Source organism: Hordeum vulgare, chromosome 7H (assembly GCF_904849725.1).
Source record: "Hordeum vulgare subsp. vulgare chromosome 7H, MorexV3_pseudomolecules_assembly, whole genome shotgun sequence".
In the NCBI taxonomy this organism is placed as follows: Eukaryota; Viridiplantae; Streptophyta; class Magnoliopsida; order Poales; family Poaceae; genus Hordeum; species Hordeum vulgare.
The window spans coordinates 243,484,755-243,501,343 of NC_058524.1; positions in this window are offsets into that span (position 1 = coordinate 243,484,755).

A 16,589-nucleotide genomic window follows, 5' to 3' on the forward strand; every position below is an offset into this window, starting at 1 on the left:
GCTCTTGAGGCGCGATGCACAGGAGCCCCCCTTGATGTTCGAGCGGCTCTGCGTCGCCAAGACGTGGTCTCGCGCATTTCCCAACCGCAGTTGCTTACGACCGAATGGACGAACGCAGCTACGGGGTCAAGCCCTGCCACCCCTGATAGTGGCCGAATGTCCGTTGACGACATCAAGGGTGGCAGGTGGCCTTATGACCGGTAAGGCCCCTGAGGCGCAATGCTCAGGAGCCCCCTTTTGCCGCTCAAGCGGCCCCCATTTCATCATGTTGATTGTGGCCCTGGCAAGCCACGAGGCCTCCCAAGGTCCTGCGACGGGGCGTCGCGCGCAGGCCGGAGACCCCGAGCGGGGTGGGGGGGGGTTGGTCGCTCAAAGTTCCAAGCAAGGCAAGATGTCAGGTCGTCAAATGGATGCAGCAGAACTTATGGAAGCATGAGTAAATGATATGATGGGCAAAGTTATGCCGTGAACACTTGAAGTTCCTGCGGTCGACAAACACACCCTAGAGCAGTGAAGCTAAAAAATTAACTCGCATAGCTTCTTCGTGTATGAGGGGCGGCTCGTGAGGCCCGGCCCTCGGTGCCTGCACCAACACCGTGGCTGCCGCGGGTGAAACGTGCCACTTATGTCTCATTGCTTCATATGACTTGTCCTCGTGAGGTCTGGGGTCCGGTTCTTCGCAGTTTCTCCGCATGGGAGACGACTGGCGTCATTCCCCGCGGCTTGGGGGCACTTCCCTTCCCGCACCTCTTGGGCCTGGCGCTCCGCCAGTGGGGGCCCCAGGGTCCGGCTCAAGCGGGCCCCCCAGAGCGTTCCTTACTCCTGAGGAGGATAGGCACCTGGGAAGGACGCTTGAGGCTCTTCCTCGTCGAGAGGGTCAGGTGGTAACGCGTACTCCGGTACGTAAGGCTCCATGTAGGCGTTCGATCGACCTCCAAAGCCGTTCATCAGCGCGACGGTGGCATTCCCTCTCAACGATGGAGGGGGGTCCCCCCCGGTCGCGTTGCTCGAAGATCTTCTTGCGGTGGGCTTCCGCATGAAGTCGCTTGTTCTTGTTACCGCCGTTAATTGGTCCCGGCATTGCCTGGTGCAGACTCCCGCCTTGGTGAACTAGCGTCTCTACGTTGCTGTAGCGCGCCCTCGCCGACGCCTCAGTCGTCTGCTGGATGTGCCTGAGGGAGCGCTCCTGCCTGGCCGCCCGGGCCGACCTGGTCTTGGTGATGCGCGGTGGTGTGTGCATCGAACGTCCTGCCATTCTCTTCGTGCCCCTGCCGGTTGCCCGCTTGCTGCACCTCGGGGCTGGTTGCCGGAATCTAGAGGAGGAGGAGGGCAGCATGAGGCGCGTATCTCTCGTCCCCGCCCAACGTGGGAGGTGCCCCGTTGCCGGGAACCGTCGCCTGCGGCCTTGAAGAAGAGTGGGGTTGGATGGCCTCCTGGGCGATGGCGACCAGCTCCAAGATGTGGTCCGCCCAGGCGTCGAAGCCCCCTTGCGTCCATCATTGGCGGAGCATATCGATCGCCATCTACAACGCGTCATGCGCCCCGAGGTCCCCCAAGTTGATGCGGCGCATCGTGGGTGCTGGGGGCACCGCCGTGCGCCTTGGTGGCGCGGGTGGTTGCGACGGTGGAGACAATGTTGACGATCTGGTACGAGCCGCTTGGCACCACAATGCATGTATGCATGCTTTCGGCCGCTGTGATATAACGGTTGGAAGCTAGCTCCATGAGGCTCGAAGATGCTTGTTGGGCGCCGGTGATCAGAGCAGCGGGCTTAGGGAAGATGAAGCTAAGAGAAGACCTTGACACTCCCCCTACCTGGCGCGCCAAATGTCGGATTTCGGGATGCGCAAAACCCTAAATATTCGAACTCACGGGCGTGTACGCAGATCTCTCGTGACCCTACCTCACCTAGCTCGCTACTCGCATGGATGCCAGAGAACTCACTCGATGGTGAGGGAGACACAGAACACATCAGTTTACCCAGGCTCGGGCCGTTGGGAAGCGTAATACCCTACTCCTGCTTTAGTGTATTGCCTCTCGTGGAGGTTCGTGGATGAACTACTACAGTGTTCCAAGGCCTCCGGAGGATAGTTGGCCTTTGTGGTGTGCAGATGGGCGAATGAAAAATGAATCGGGTCACCCTCTACGAAGTAACCTACCCTCTATATATAGTGGCGGCCCCGGTCCTCTTCCCTTATCGTTTTGGCGCGAAGGGATCCCACAACGACCAATTTTGGAGGGGTACAGGGGAACATGCTCCCCTACCCAAAGGTGGTCTTCGCCTGCAAAGTGGTTGTCAGGGCTGCTGGGACGGGTCCAGGGATGACGTCTGCCCCGCTGGCAGGCGGCGATGGCTTTTTTGCACCAGAAAGGAAACCCTTGGAAGATGCCTTGGGAACCCCGGTATGTCCTTGCCCCCTTTGCACTAAAGGGGAAACTGCTCTGTCCCGACGTCTGCTGCTCGCATGTCCTTCCTCTGCGTGATCCTTGACTCCTAAGGTCGGGCCTCGCCTCGGAATATCCACCGCTCCGGAGGGGTCCTGAGGAGGCCCCCTACGGGTCTTGATGTCGTTCCTCCTCGCGAGGCTTGGCCTCTCACTAGGGCCTTGTCTTGAGTGGTGCCGGCACCGTTGGTTTGTTTGATGAAGTGGGCTAGCCATGGGCCACAGGGAGGCAGGTCTGGGTACCCCCATTCCCTGAACGCCGACAATACTCCTATATATAGTGGAGGTGTGGCACTCTTATTGAGTTGATTGCTTCGGCGCCGCCATTAGGGTTGTGCATGTGCACCTAGCCACCTCCACTCACCGCTGCAAACTTTGTTATTTGCACCTAGAAGTCCGCCGCACGGTGTTCCTCCTGCACGTGCGGATACTGTTAGAGGCGGTGCACCTGCGCCGCTCATACGAACCTGTACGTGGGATCTGGAGACCGGATGTTCGAGGGAGACAATCCGGCAACCGACTGTTTGAGGGAGATCGGACGAGGAGGATACGGACAACCCGGACGTGCTTCCCCAACTCTACTTCCGTTGCATGACACTACGCATCTATGTGCTAACGATCTGTGATCCATCTCCGTAGCATGTTCTTGGATGTTCTGCGCGTAGGAAAATTTTAGTTCGCGTATGATGCACCTATGGTAGAACCCAACACTTGCTTCTCGAGGAGGGTTTTCGTTCATAGAAATCTTCTCTACTCCTTCTCTGTCTATGATGTGACTCTTCTCTTGAGGTTCTTCTTCTAAGTGACTCTTCTCTTCTTTTGTGGGGGGCATGCACTCATTGGAGTAGTGTCCGGGCCTTCCACAATGACTACATGAACGCTTCTCTTCATATCTTGAGTTGGATCTTCTCTCTTTGCCTCTACTCTTTTAGAAGTTGTTGAATTTCTTGACCATGAGACTTATCGCTTCATTGGTAACAAAGTTGTCATTCGATGTAGTGGGAGTGTCACTTGAAGCTTTGCATGTACCGCTTGAGTTGTTATGAAACACTTCTTTATCTTTGAGTGACATCTCATGAGTAACAATCGTTCCAATGACTTCAGTTGGCTTGAGATCTTTGTAATTTGGCATCATATGGAACAATGTGCACACAGTATCGTACTTTCCATCCAAGGCTCTAAGGATCTTATTTATGATGAATTTGTCGACATCTCTTCGCTTCCTAAGCCGACAATCTCATTTGTGATGAATGCATGCCTAGAGTACATTTCCGCGACTCCTTAACCATCCTTCATCTTGAACTTGTCAAGTTGATTTTGTAGCATATCCAACTTAGATTCCCTGGAGGATTCGGTATCTTCATGCATATCAACCAATGTATCCCAAATTTCCTTGGCATTCTAAAGACGACTAATCTTGTTGAACTCTTCGAGGCATAGGTAGTTGAATAAAATGTCGCATGCTTGAGCGTTGTATAGCAACATCTTCAATTATTCTGCGGTCGCTTGCTACCTCTTGAGATTGCCTTGGTTTTCCCTTGAAGAGGAAAGGGTGATGCAGCGAAGTAGATAAGTATTTCCCTTAGTTTGTTCAGAACCAAAGTATTAATCCAATAGGAGGAACAAGCAAGGCTCCAATAGTAGTATCTACACAAATAATCAAACACTTGCACCCAGCGCTATAAAGGGGTTGTCCATCCCTTCAGAATTATTTGTAGGGGTGAGATCTGATAGAGATAGATATAAAATAGTGATAGATCTGAAAGTAAAACAAAAGTAAATAAATTTCAACAAAGTATTTTTGGTATTTTTGGTTTATAGATCTGAATATATAGTATGAAAAATATACCCGGGGGCCATAGGTTTCACTAGAGGCTTCTCTCATAAAGGAAAATAATATGGTGGGTGAACAAATTATTGTCCGCAATTGATAGAAAAGCAAATAATTATGAAGATATCCAATGCAATGATTATGCATATAGGCATCACGTCCTTATCAAGTAGACCGAAACGATTCAGCATCTACTACTATTACTCCACACATCGACCGACTCTTGCCTGCATCAAGAGTATTGAGTTCACGAAGAACAGAGTAACACATTAAGTAATATGGCATGATGTAAAGGGATAAACTCAAGCAATATGCTGAAAACCCCATCTTTTTATCCTTGATAGCAACAAGACAATACGTGCCTCGCTACCCCTACTATGTCACTGGGTGAGGACAGCGCAAGATTGAACCCAAAACTAAGCACTTCTCCCATTGCAAGAGTTACCAATCTAGTTTTCGAAACCAAACAAATAATTCAAAGAGACTTGCAAAGATATGAAATCATGCATATAAGAGTTCAGAAGAGACTTAAATAATATTCATGGATAATTTGAACATAAACTCACAATTCATCGGATCTCGACAAACATACCGCAAAAGAGTATTACATCGGATAGATATCCATGAAGATCATGAAGAACATGGTATTGAATATCAAAGAGGGAGAAGAAGCCATCTAACTACTAGCTATGGACCAGTAGGTCTATGGTGATCTACTCACCCATCATCGAAGGGGCAATGGAGTTGATGTAGATTCCATCCGTGATCAATTCCTTCTCCGGCAGATTACCGGAAAAGGCTCCTAGATTGGATCTCTCGGGAACATAGGCTCCCGTCGGAGTAAAGGTATTTTCGTTCCTCTCTTTGGCGATACGGGAATATTTGGGAATTTATAGGCCAAGCATTAGGGTTAGGAGACCTACAGGGGGCCCACAAGCCATGGGGGGCAACTGCGCCCCCAGGGCGCGCCCTGCAGGCTTGTGGCCTCCCGGCAACTTCCTTGCCCCCTACTCCAAGCGTGTTGCATGTCTTCCGATCCAAGAAAAATCTTTCCAGAGATTTTATTCCGTTTGGACTCCGTTTAATATTCCTTATATACAATACTAAAAAACGTGGAAAACCCCGAAACTGGCACTAGGCTCTGGATTAATAGGTTAGTCCCAAAAATAATATAAAACTACATATAAATGCATATAAAACATCTAAAACAGATAATATAATAGCATGGAACAATTAAAAATTATAGATACGATGGACATGTATCAGCATCCTCAAGCTTAGTTCCTGCTCGTTCTCGAGTAGGTAAATGATAAAAACAGAACTTTTGATGTGGAATGCTACCTAACATATTTATCCATGTAATATTCTCTATTGTGGCATGAATATTCAGATCCATAAGACTCAAAACAAAAGTCTATATTCACATAAAAACAATAATACTTCAAGCATACTAATAAGGTAATTGCTTCCTTTGAAAATAGCATGGTCTTAGAAAGTTATCCCTACGAAATCATATGGCCTGGATATGCTCCACCTTCACCACACAAAGTATCTAAATCATGCACAACCCCGATGAAAATCAAGCAATTGTTTCACACTTTTTATGTTCTCAAACCTTTTCAACTCTCACACAATACATGAGCGTGAGCCATGGATATAGCATTATAGGTGAAACAAAATGTGGTGGAGGTTGTAAAAGAAAGAGGAGAAGATAGTCTCGCATCAACTAGGCATATCAATGGGCTATGGAGATGCCCATCAATAGACATTAATGTGAGTGAGTAGGGATTGCCATGCAACAAATGGACTAGAGCTATAAGTGTATGAAAGCTCAAAAAGAAAACTAAGTGGTCGTGCAAAAGATGTAATTCCACTAGTTATATGGAAGTGAAAAAGTAGGAGACTCTCTATGAAGAACAAGGTGCTACTTTGAAGCACAAGTGTGGAAAAAGATAGTAGCATTGTCCCTTCTCTCTTTCTCTCATTTCCCCCTTTTTCTCTTCTATTAGATGGGCTTCTTTGGCCTCTTTTATTTTTGTATGGGCTTCGCTGGCCTCTTTTGTTTTCTTTGTTAAGTCCGAATACTCATCCCAACTTGTGAGGGAATCATAGCTTCCATCATCCTTTTCTCACATGGGACAATGCTCTAGTAACACTTTTATTTTCTTACAACTCAAAGATTAAAACTCGATAGCTAGAACAAAATATGACTCTATAAGCAATATGCAAGTGATGGTGCATGTCATAAAAATGGGACGGTGGTGTTGCATGGCAATATATCTTGGAGTGGCTATGAAAATGTCATAATAGGTAAGTAAGGTGGTTGTTTTGAGGAAAATATATGGTCGCTGTTTTGAGGAAGGTAGGTTTAATGTACGGGCAAAAGTTGCGCTGGTACTAGAGAGGCTAGCAAAGGTGGAAGGGTGAGAGTGTGTATAACCCATGAACTCACCATTAGTCATAAATAACTCACATACTTATCGAAAAAGCCTATTAGTTATCGAGGCAAAGTATTAGACGCATGCTCCTATGTAAAGGGTTGGTAGGAGTTAACCATCGTGCGATCTCGACCACCACACAAAGGTTGACAATCATTAAACAAGTCATGCTCGGACTTCATCACATAACGGTGCACCATACGTGCATGCTACGGGAATCACAAGCTTCAACACAAGTATTTTTTCTAATTCACAATTGCTTAATAGCATGACTCCCATATTACCATCTTCACATCTCAAAACTATATGCAAGGAATAAAACTTCTCATCATATTCAATGCACTTAATATGAAAGTTTTTATTATATCCCTCTTGGATGCCTATTATATTAGGACTAAATTCATAACCTAAACCAATTACCATGTTGTTTAAAGAACTCTCAAAATAATATAAGTGAGGTACTAGAGTTAAATAATTCCACAACACCACCATGCTCTAAAAGATATAAGTGAAGTACTAGAGAAACATTGCCTAGATCGAAAGATATAGGTGAAGCATCAAGACTATTCTAATAAATTCACGATTCAGTGTGTGTCTCTACCTAAAAATATGTGTGCAGCAAGGATGATTGTGGCAAACTAAAAAGTAAAGAGTCATATCATACAAGACACTCCAAGCAAAACACATATCATGTGGTGAATAAAAATATAGCATGAAGTAAATTTACCGATGGATTGAAGACGAAAGAGGGGATGCCTTCCGGGCATCCCCAAGCTTAGGCTCTTTGTTATCCTTGAATATGACTTGGGCTGCCTTGGGCATCCCCAAGCTTAGTCTTTTGCCACTCTTTATTCCATATTCCATCAAATCTTTACCCAAAACTTGAAAACTTCACAACACAAAACACAACAAAAAACTCATTAGCTCTGTTAGTATAAGAAAAATAAACCACTTTAGGTACTATTGTGAACTCATTCTTTATTTATACTGAATTAATATTTACAGTATACCAACTTCTCTACCCACCGATACAACCCATAGATTCATCAAAATAAGCAAACAACACAAAGAAAACAAAATGTGTCAAAAATAGAATAGTATGAAGAAATCTGTTTAATTCGAATAGTTCTATAACTCCAAAAATTCTGAAAAATTAGGAAACTCTGGGAAATTTGTAAACAAATCCTATGTGAAAAAATAAGATTCGAATCATGTTCCAGTGAATTTATAAAATTCCTGGACTTAGAGCGGAAGTTTCTGTTTTTCAGCAAAATCATCTTGCAAACACCATAGACTACCCCAAAGGTCTTACTTGGCTCAAACACTAATTAAAACAAGAAAACACAATTATTACAGAGCTAATAATATGTGCAGCACTCAAAAACAAAACCAAAAACAAAATCAAAACAAATAAAATTGGGTTGCCTCCCAACAAGCGCTATTGTTTAACGCCCGTAGCTAGGCATAATGCAATAGATCTAGGTATTGTCATCTTTGGTATGCAATCCATAGGTAGCTCTCATGATTGATTCATAAGGTAATCTTATTTTCTTTCCAGGAAAGTGCTCCATGCCTTTCCTTAATGTAAATTGGAATCTAATATTACCTTTGTTTCATGTCAATAATTGCACCAATCATTTTAAGGAAGGGTCTACCAAGAATAATTTAGAGAACAATCATCAAATTCACGTAATCCTAATAAAGTTTTTGGAATTGTGGAAACGCTAGCACCCAAATCACACAAAGCACGACACTCATAATCTTTAATCTAAATCTTAATGGTAGGTTCCCACTCATCATAAAGTTTTGTAGGTATAGAGACCTGCAACTCAAGTTTCTCTTCAAAAGATTTCATCATGGCATCCATAATATGTTTAGTAAAGGCTTTATCTTGAATATAAGCATGCGGAGAATTTAACATGGATTAAAACAAGGAAACCCAATCAATTAAAGAGCAACTATCATAATTAAAATCCTTGAAATCCGAAAGAGTGGGCTCATTGCTATTTAAAGTTTTGACCTCTTCCATCCCACTTTTATCAATCTTATCACTAAGATCTATGAACTCCGAATCATTGGGATGCCTTTTAGCTAAAGTTGACTCATCTTTTTCAAGATTTACAGTCCCATAGTTTTCAAGATTTATGCTAGAAAACAAAGATTCAATAGGTGTCACACCAATCACTTTTAGATCTTCATCAATATTATCACGAGAAAACACTTTTTCAAGCCATTCATACTTAGCACGTATTCTAGCGGTTCTTTCTTTGCAATCATAAATATAAATTCTCATAGATTTTAAAGACTCATTAATATCATGCTTGGGTGGAATAGATCTAATTTTTAAAGAATCAATCTCACGAGAAATTCTATCAACGTTCCTAGCCAAATCATCAACCTTGAGCAATTTTTTCTTCAATCATATTATTGAAATCTTTTTGAGAGCTAATGAATTCTTTAATATTATTCTCAAGATCATAGGGCATATTATCAGAATTTCCATAAGAATTTTTGTGGTAATTACCATAATTATTAGAGGAATTACTAGGAAACTGGCTAGGATTGAAATTATCTCTATACGCGTTATTTCCAAAATTGTTCCTACCAACAAAATTCACATCCATAGATTCATTATTATTTCCAATAAAAGAAGGCAAAGGCATATCATTAGGATCAATAGGAGCACTCTTACTACCAAACAATTTCATAAATTCATCCATCTCTCCACTCAAAGTATTTATTTCTTCCATAGCATGCACTTTTTTACTAGTAGGAGATCTTTCGGTGTGCCATTGAGAGTAATTTTCCATAATATTATCTAGGAGTTTAGTAGCTTCTCCTAATGTGATCTCCATAAAGGTACCACCCGCGGCTGAATCTAAAAGATTTCTAGAAGGAAAATTCAATCCCGCATAAAAAAATTGTATAATCATCCATAATTTCAAACCATGTGTGGGGCAATTCCTAATCATTAGTTTCATACTCTCCCAAGATTGTGCAACATGCTCATGATCAAGTTGCTTAAAATTCATTATATGGTTCCTAAGGGAGATGATCTTAGCGGGCGGAAACTACTTGGAAATAAAAGCATCTTTACACTTATCCCATGAATCAATACTATTTTTAGGCGATACGGAAATATTTGGGTTAATAGGCCAAGAATTAGGGTTAGGAGACCTACAGGGGGCCCACAAGTCAGGGGGCGCGGCCACCCCGAGGGTGCGCCCTGCAGGCTTGTGGCCTCCCGGCAACTTCCATGCCCCCTACTCCAAGCCTGTTGCCTGTCTTCTGGTTCAAGAAAAATCTTATTAGAGATTTTATTCCGTTTGGACTCCATTTAATATTCCTTATCTGCAATACTCAAAAACATGGAAAAATATAAACTGGCACTAGGCTCTTGATTAATAGGTTAGTCCTGAAAATAATATAAAACAACATATAAATGCATAAAAACATCGAGAACAGATAATATAATAGCATGGAACAATCAAAATTATAGATATGTTGGAGACGTATCATCGCTTCATAATATGGTCCCCTTCCATCACGAAAGAATTCACCTTGCAACCCAACATGAACAATAGCCCAAACAGTGGGGTTATGAGCAAGAATATGCATTTTTATTTTATGCTTCCAAGTAGCAAAGTTTGTACCATCAAAATATGGACCTCCAAAATGATAATTTCCCTCACTAGATGCAATACTCTCCTAGGTTGTGAAACCAATGCAATGAAAACCAAAGCTCTCATACCACTTGTAGGATCCAAAGTATGTCTAGAGGGGGGGTGATTAAACTACTTGACCAAATAAAAACTTAGAATTTTCCCGATTTTAGTTATGGGCAAGTTTTAGCAATTATAGCAAGTCAAGCACACCCTACACATGCAAGTCTAAGAGTATAGCAGCGGAAAGTAAAGACATGCACATGTAAGTAGAGGGTACGAATAGAAAGATCAAACGCAAAGATGACACGAAGATTTTTGGCGTGGTTCCGATAGGTGGTGCTATCGTACGTCCACGTTGATGGAGACTTCAACCCGCGGAGGGTAACGATTGCAGGAGTCCATGGAGGGCTCCACCCACCAAGGGTCCATGGAGAAGCAACCTTGTCTATTCGACCATGGCTTACATCCACGAAGGACTTGCCTCACTCGGGGTAGATCTTCATGAAGTAGGCGATCTCCTTACCCTTACAAACTTCTTGGTTCAAGTCCACACGAAGTAGAAGGTCTCAAGTGGCACCTAATCAATCTAGGAGACACCACTCTTCAAAAGGTAATAGATGTGGTAGTATAATGAACTCCTTGGTCTTGTGTTTCAAAAGATAGTCTCCTCAACTTTAAATCACTCTCTGAGAGATTTGGCTTGGGTAGAAGAGATTGATTGGGTGGAAAGCAACTTGGGGATGCTAGAAATTAAGATTCATATGGTAGGAATGGAATATCTTGATCTCAACACATGAGTAGGTGACTCTCTCTAAAAAATATGGATGGGGAAAGTGTTGGTTCGTTCTGAGTGCTTCCTCTACGAATGAGAGGTAGGTGAAGGAGTATATATAGCCATCTCCAAAAACCCAACCATCATAACTTTATTGCCCAATTCGGTGAAGGCAAAGAAAAAACTCGAATGGGAGGGTCCGATTTTGGATGGCCTAGGCAGTTACCCAAACTCGGTGGCACCGATTTGCAGAACCCGGAGATTCCGATTTTAGCAAATTGCTAAACAGGGAGTTGGTCACTGTTTTTTGGTCAGGCCAAAATCAAACTTGGTGGTACCGAGATTGGTGAGTTGGCTTTCGATTTTGTCTAAGGTAAAACTCGGTAGGGCCGATTTGGAAATATTGGTGGCACCAAATTTATACTTTAGGGTTTGGATAGAATATTTGTGGGAGAATTTCATGAGTATATTTGGTGGATAATCTCTAAGCACTTGAGCAACCAGGTCATCATAGACAACTCATCCCCTTTTAAGAGTATTGGCTTTTTTATGGACTCAAGTGTGATTTCTCACAAAATGCAAAATATAGAGTCTTGAATCTTGTTGCCCATAGATGTTACTTGTATCTACAGAATCTCCTCACAATCCTTAGACAATCCATTCATTGAACTTTTTCTGAAATATACTTGGTAGGATCATTACTCCAGTGAAGTATATGTTGTTATGATTACTAAAACCATCTAGGAAGAAGTTGTGCTTTCACGTGCGTGCTAGAAGGGGCAAGCTCCAGCACCCTTGCTGCATCGACGTGTGACCGGTGATGGGTTAAATCCATAACTATCCGCCATCTCCACCTTGAACCGCTCCAGGGCAATGCGAGGGCCAGCTCCTTGTCGACATTGAGGTCAAATTTGGACCTGGTGCCAGCACATGACATGCTCGCCGCAATCGTCAGATAAGATCAATGGAAAGGAGAAATCGAAGGAGGAGAGAACAAGAGACAGAGCAAGAGAGAAGAGTTGAGTGAGCTAGGTTTACGGATTGGGTTTTTTTGTGCGACGGAGTGGGGTCGCGATGGGCTAGGGTGACATGGGGACACATTCGTACATACCCAGGCCATACCATAGCCATCTCACATTTTGGCTAGATATGAGGGGGCGTCGGACTGCCCGAACAATTGAGGTCAGTTCGAGCCCGGATGGGTCGGGTTATTTGGACAGGTGAGTGACCCGACATCACGTGTGGGTGTTTAATATGTTAGAGTAATCCAAACATGTGTGTTAGTTAAAACAAGTACTCTTCAGATCAGGCTTGCCGGTGATTAATATAAGAAAGTTTAGCATTGCTTCAGTTAGTGATTTCCTTTTACTAGTCTGGTACGTATTGACCTGGGCGTTTAGGATGAGTCCGGTATGGACCGGGAGCTAGCTAGTTTGGATGGAATTGTGTCCGAGTAGGTCTTTTAGGTGTATTGGGTGAGGGCTTCGTGTGCGTGTATATATACATGTGAGGCTGTGTGAGATTTCTAACGTGAGTTGTGAAAACTAATAAAGAAAGAAATTAGAGGGTACGAGATGTACCCTTGGCTAAAGTTTTTATGCGTGTGCGTTTCTGTGTTTTGATGTGATCGATTATGTGGCGAAAATCCAATAATTGATATGAGCGCAAGGTTAAGGTGAAGTTGCATTTGCCCCGGCGAGGCGACCCCATTAGCGCCTCGGGGCAGACAATACAATCACCACTGTAGCGAGGAGGAGCGGTCAATATAGTCATTGGGTGGTGCAGCGACAAACAGTCCTGGGCAATCGTCGTTCGAGTGGCAACGCGAAGGATTTGGCGGTAGTCATTCGGCGGCGCGGCAATAAGAAGGCGGTGATGGTGATGTTGCAAGCGAGGCGACAAATTATTGTCTTTCAGTGGAACGACTTGGAAGAGATGACAAGGAAGTTATCTTAAGCATGGCGATGTTGATCAGCGTTGGGGGGAGCGAGAAAGAGACGATGGAGTTGTGCCTTGTTCGAGGGTGTGCACGTGAGTTCTTACAAGATGTGTTTAAGAGCTCGCAGGTGTGAGTCTTATGCTGCAGTTGAGATGCGTCATTGGTGGAGGAGAATTAAGAGCTTCAACCGATGGAAAAAGGAAGTTGTGCCCTGAGTTTCTGTCTGTGATCAAGAAGTTCCATCGAGTTCGTATAAATGAAGTTGTGTTGCGCACATACATCGAGTTGTGTTATCGCTGGACCAGTCGGGTTGCTTCGAGATCGTGCGATCGATCTTGGGAAACGGTAACAAGTTCTGGCCGGTTCATGTACGAAAAGATGTGTTGCGTGTACATGATGAATTGTGTTGCAACCGGACGTGAATTGTTGTTCGGTAAAATGTGTCACCGACAACAAGAATAAGATATGGAGTTGGGTCCAAGCGTTGGTCTATGAGACGTTTGTCATGGTTGAGGGACTCGAGTGAGATGCATTTTCAAGGCGCGAACACATGAGACGTCACGGTCGAGGTGCTCCAGTGAAGGTGTATGTCGGTGCACTAAAGAATGGGCCTTTAGCGCCCATGACTTGTGCACGGATGGTAGTAGCCATGCCCGCAGCAGGCCTGGCTTGGGACGACGGGAATCAGAGGCGAAGCCCTCTTAAAACACTTAGACTGACAGAAAGGCGCCACATCCGGCAAGCCCCTTTTGCCCGGGGGGGGGGGGGGGGGGGGTGGGGGGGTCGACAACAGCCCCGACAAGGACACTTTCCGAAGTACTACACCAAGACCGTGAAGGCACCCGAAGCCTCATGGTAGAACACCGAAAGCATCGATCCCGACAACCCCCTTTGCCAGGGGAAGGCAGCGGAAGCCCTGGAAAGACCCCTTGCCGGGGGAGCCACCAACGCTCCAGCACGTTACACCCCCGGCACGGCCGCGACGCACTCTTATGCCAGCGCAACAGCAAGCTGCCCCTAGCCACTTGATACATGTCATTCCGATCGACGCTTGTCGAGCGGAAACTAGGGCACAGTGCTGATGGAACGCACCCTTGTCCCTTCTCTGAGACATCTGACGAAGTAGTAAATGTGTCTACTGAGACGCCAGAAGCACTGTAACGCACTATGCAACTTGTGGGTGCACTGTTCCACTATGCACCCCATGAAAACCATGGGTTTCCACTGTTGGAGACCCCTTCGAACTATAATAGGAGGCCCTGAGCATGCACATAAGGGAGGTTAGCCAGTCAACGAACAGACACTTACCAGACCATCACCTTTACATTATATAAAGACGAAGCAGGGGGTAGGGTTTTACGCCTCCGAGCGGCCCGAACCTGGGTAAAATGATTGTCCCCTGACTTCTCGGTCTGCTCTCCACGCATCCGCCTGCCCCGCCGAACCACAAGGTATCCCCAGTTCCCATAGGTGTTCGTGTTCCCACGACATCTCTGGCGCGCCAGGTAGAGGGCATGCCAAGAAGAAGGTGCGCTGATCTGACCTAAGGATCGGGGGCATAAGCTCCATCATCACTACCACCGCCACGACCTCCGAGGAGAGAGCGGCCATGGCGACTCATCAATTCACGGACGCATCTGCGGTGATCCAAGCTAGCGACAGCCCGGGCGAAGACCAGTGGAGCGGGGCCACTGGGCCTCCATGCGCTCCAACGGATACGCCTCCTCCCAGAGTGTAGTGTCGTTGTTGAACGCGCGCCGGGGGCTCCGGCAAGACCTCTGGTACCTTCTCCAGCGGGCACACCCCTTCGGGGTGATGAGTTGTTGTCGAGGACATGCCAGGGGGCTCCGGCAAGACCCCAGGTGCTCGTTCCGGCAGGCTCGCCTCTTAGGAGCGTTGTACTGCTCTCGAAGTCACGATGGGAGCACCCCCGGCAAGACGATGCATTCTTGTCGGGGCCCATCGCTCCCATGGAGGCCCAACGCTGCCCTAACCGCCTCCAGGCCGGCAACGTCTTTGCCGGTAGCCCATGAAGCACGGGGGCTCCCGACAACACTCCTTCGCACAAGTCTTGCCAGCAGGGCATATAAACCTTCGCGCAAAAGCCTAGCACAACTTTTCATATATGTTGGTATAATTAGTTAAGCATTTCGCAGTCTTTACCAGTTTTCATATATGTTGGCATGATTAGTTATGCATTGCGCTTACCTCCGGCAAGAGTAGACGAACCACCTAATTTCTGAAACTTGCCGCGAGGGGAACTTGACGTGGCCGAGCGCACCCTTGATTTGCTTCGAGCCTTCTCAGCAACTTAAGCGGCGGTGTTGGGAGCGCCAAGGAAGCCTTGTCGGCAGCGGCACTTCTAGCAGATCGCCAAGGGTCCGTTGCTCAAAGAGCCCGTGGCAGGGCTAGCCACGCCGACAAGGGTCTCAATGAAGCGTTTGTTTTCCTTGGAAATTTTCGTCCTTTTCGGTACAAGGAACCTACACGCGGAAAGCGCCTTATCACGATACCTTGCCGAAGGCTTCACCCCCAGCAAGCTGCCCAGGACCCATTCCTTCGAGCACTTGTGGCAGGGTTGTACGCGCCGGCAAGATCAGTCGCGCCAAGGTAGCTTGCCGGCAGCGACGCCCCTGACTGACTACAGAGGATCCGTCGTCTAACCGTTCACGGCTGGGGCTGCTCACATCGACAAGTGCCTAGCACAGGGTAGGGTCTTTCTTTTATCATACAAGAAGAACCAAAACAAGGAAAATAGCATACATTTTCATTCATGATAATATGGTAAATTACATCGATTGTGGTCACCGCTACTCTAATTTAAGATAATATTGTCTTTGGCAAGTCATGATGGCTACAAGAAGGCAAAGAGCGGGGGGACCCTGAACAGGCCCAACTGGGTCTCTCTGCACTCGCATGAGAGGATAGAGCAACCGGAAGGGATGAAGAAGCCAGGGCCCACGAGCGCGCCTCTTCGTCGAAGATGAGGCAACATCGGAGCTCCCGGCGACCCAATCCTGCCACGGAGGGGGAGAGGCGTGAGCTGACCGTAATGGTGCGGCCGTCGGTCAGTTAGATCTCGAGGCATCGTACTACGATTTGATGCCCAAAGATCCTGACCCATCGCCACCACCATCAGCATCACTGTCCGCCTTGTCACTGTGACTCGAGAAGGAACATCCAGCACAGCTCGAACTCTCTTCGCAACAGCCAAGACGCGCACCCAAGCATCAATAAAACATGACGATGGGCATGTCAGACATGCCCATCCTCAAGACCGTGGGCGCATGCAAAGGTCTCCTAGCGGCGCCCAAGGAACACGGCGCGGCGCTTCAGACACTCCACGTTTGCCCATGTGGCGCCGTGGGAGCAACCATGCCCCCACGGTCATGATGCGGGAGGATTGTCAACCTCCATTGCCCTGGCAAAGGGCAAGGGAGGTGCAGGTGGCCTCAGGGAGGGTCGTGCACCTCTATGATGAACTCCAATGCTGCCCCCTC